Source organism: Neltuma alba, unplaced genomic scaffold, assembly GCF_004799145.2.
Source record: "Neltuma alba isolate B1F8T4 unplaced genomic scaffold, ASM479914v2 tig00003932_pilon, whole genome shotgun sequence".
Classification (NCBI taxonomy): Eukaryota; Viridiplantae; Streptophyta; class Magnoliopsida; order Fabales; family Fabaceae; genus Neltuma; species Neltuma alba.
The window spans coordinates 63,126-66,637 of NW_021633485.1; the positions used below are offsets into that span (position 1 = coordinate 63,126).

At 34.3% G+C, this 3,512-nt stretch overlaps 1 long non-coding RNA gene across 1 annotated transcript; it reads right to left on the bottom strand.

Moving 5' to 3' along the window:
• Positions 1-1,261: 1,261 nt before the first annotated feature.
• LOC114743085 (uncharacterized) lies at positions 1,262-2,243 on the bottom strand. Its single transcript, XR_003739966.1, has 2 exons — positions 2,155-2,243; positions 1,262-1,744 (listed from the first exon to the last, which is right to left on the bottom strand). It is a non-coding gene; the product is annotated as an uncharacterized LOC114743085 (long non-coding RNA).
• Between the last annotated feature and the right edge of the window lie 1,269 nt (positions 2,244-3,512).

The window sequence follows — 3,512 nt, forward strand, 5'->3', positions numbered from 1 at the left end:
CTCAAAGAGCATCATCAGCCTCAACTTGCTCTAACGCTCTCTCCTTCACACTCTGTTACTGGTATTCTTTACTGTCACGGTGTTGACCTCCCCTCTCTCTACCCCCACATCAACGCTTTTGTTCTCTTCTCCTATGTGATGTCTATGCTTATTGCTTCATCTAAGCTTTTTCTTCTTTTCCTCACTGTTCAACATCAAACACAAGCGCACACACTTGCTAAGTCGCCGTTCATCTTTTATCTCTGTCTCATTTGCCAAGTCACCGTTTATGTTCAACATCAAACAAATATGTTTGAGACCTTATGGCAGGTCTAAACTGGAGAAAACCAATATGCGTATTACACTAACCGAAGCCGAAATGATGTCGGTTCTATTCTGTTATTGAGAGAAGATCGGTTCAGTTCGATGTTTAAAAATATTTCAACTCGGTAATCGATTATTTCGGTTTCTAGATCAGACGGAACCGAATAACCGATTGCACAAGGAGTGTTGACAGAGTACTTGTAGATACTAGCAAAGCATATATACTTTTAAACATCAATACATATTCGAAACCGTTGACATATATTCCATATAAAAGAAAGCAGATTTGAATAATACTAATAATTATGGCCAAAAGATTAATATTGATAATTGTAATTCATGTTTTGCCTCTTTTTTTTTTTTTGGGGGCCTTTTATTTGGTTCCTGGGGTTGAATTTGCCACCCCAATATTCAAGCCCAGAATTCTGGTTTCCTTTTGGCAAATAAAAAAAGTCTTGTTGCCTGCTTTAGTTGAGCTATATTTTGGGGGTGTTTGGTTTCTCCCAAAGTGCTTTGTATGCAAGCCTGAGATAAAACTCCTCTCACGTACCTATTTGTATACTGTAAAATTATTTTTAAAATCATAATTTGGTTTCTACTCAAACTTCCCTTTAGATTTGTGCCTTTTTTGCATATTTGACTTTTAGTTATTTTCTGTGACTGTTTCTTCTTCTCTGGATAATTCTATACCATATTACTTAGATCCATCGTGAGGTCTCAGAAAGAGACAGACACTTGATTCATATATGAATATGAGTTGTATTGTTTGGTATTGTCTGTATTCTAGTGGGATGACGTGTTTGGTAGATAACTAAATACAAGACATATGAAATACAATGACCCTGCTCGCAATAGCAAACAGACGCGTAGTGTTTTTTTTTTTTTTTTAAACAACTGAACCCTTCATTATATATAACTGTAAACATATGCCATTCGTATATATCCATACAAAAGACACAAAGCAAATCATGAGAAAGAACATAAAAGTAATCGACAACACACCACACAAAGACATAAGCAGCCTAACAGCCGCCAAACATAACCATGAGAAATAACATATAAGTGTGTTTGGCTTCATGTTAAAAAGCACCAAAATCATGATTTTTGTGGTTTCTAACGTAAAACCAAGCACCTTCGTCGTTGTGCTTTAACTGAAAGCACTATATTTATTTATGTTATATATCCATTACATATAAAGCACAGACAGGAACTGCTTGAGATGAGCATGATAAGGAAGCAAGCAGGCATGTTATTATAGCTTTGCCTCAGCACTTGTAGTAGCAAAAGCAAGCACGCTTATGAGCACCATGATAAGGATATTTGCAACTTCCCTGATAGGCTCCCTCTTTTAAGCATTTAGCATGACAGTGAAAATCGTGGCTACAAACCCCATAATATGTTTTGCTTAGTTTCGGACAAACTTTCGCTTCTGCAACATTCTCTGCATAAAACACAAACCCAAACTCTCTCGTAAGAGACCATGCACATCCATTAACCCATATGGAAACAATCCACGCATCACTGTGTGAAGATGTATGTATAAATAACTCGAATTGGACTAGTAGGATGATGTGCACCAATCCACACACGCACGCACGCACTTCTCAATACCTACGTGTGTCTGTGACTCTCTTGTAAAACAAAATTTCCCATAAAAAGTTATTTGGCGAGTTGGGTGAAAATCTATATGCTTTCATACGATCGAAGTGTTCAAAATTAGCATTTACGTAGAGGTGAACAGTATTATTCGGCTGCTAATAACTTAAGCTAACTGATGTGAAGATTCTTAACCTTCTTCAAATGTAAGACAGAAAAAAGGTGGGTGTTTGGTGATGATTGGTATAAACTAACCGTTGGGAGAGAAAAGGACGAGGGCAATGCAGAGGAAGACAGTGAACTTGAAAAGAGAGGCAGCCATGTTTGGTGATAATAAGATTTATCAGTATCAGGTATAGATATACTCAATATAGAGGATTGCCTTCAAGTTTGAGTTGAAGGGGATAAAGACGATACATATGTATATATATAGAGAACGATGTTCTATAGGGTGACCTTCGACTTTTTATTCCTTTGGTTTCGACCCATTTGACTGTTTCTTGTCCTTAATTGCTTTCGTTTACTTTGGCAGCTTCTAATAACAAAAATAGCTGAAAGTCACCCTTATTAATTTTATTAACTCTCTTATATGCAATATACCATATTATATTTGAGTATTGCCGGCTTTTACTAAGTATAACTTTGCTAGTATTTTTTTTATTTACAAGATTTGGACCATCGATTTTATTTAACAGAAATTGAGCGCTTTTACTTAATCCAACCATTAAAATTATGCTTCTTTGACTGTGTGTTTGTGTCTGGGATTTTGTTTAATACTACCTCCAATTCTTAATATAAGACCCTATTTTACTCTTATTTTAGTCCTAAATATCAGACCCCAATCTATTTATCTCTCATATTTATACTTTTTTTCCAAAGTAGCCCTTCTAACAATGATAGTTTTAATCAATACATTTGATTAGCAAGGATATTTTAAGAAAGTCAATACCTATTCAGAACAAATAACTAACTTAACTTACTTCCTTAATCTCATCAAATTTGTTAACTGGCTCTTATAAGTAGAACCGGAGGTAATATATAAGATAATGTTAATTAGAAGTGTCCTTTTGACTGTGCCAAAGATAACTCAAGTTAAGATAGTATTTGAATTAGCTTTTTAGAAACAATTTTATAAAGTCCGAGATAAATATATGAAAATAATTTCGACCTATGTGAAAATATTTTTTTAAGTGTCCACTAACTAGCCGGCGGAGGTTTATGTATTGCCAGCCTCCAAACAAACATTTTTGCCCCTTTCACTTTGAGCAAAAATTTTGATGTATTGTCCTTTTGACTTTGGGCCTTTTTTAATAACGACAAAATGATATGTCAAAAAGACGAGTTCAAATATTACAAACAAATAACGTATACTAGCTAGCCACATTAAAAGAAAGAAAACTCCTTTTAGGATTATATCAATATAAGAAGAAGAGAAATTATAAATAAGAGAAATAATTTCTTTTCAAATAATGGATGAGATACGGGAATACCGACCTGGAAAATATAAGAAGTACTCCAATTCAATGTGACGTCATCCAATTTTTTTTCTCTTTATAATAGTACTTGAATATTATAACATATTTAATACTCATAATACCTCGAATATTATTACT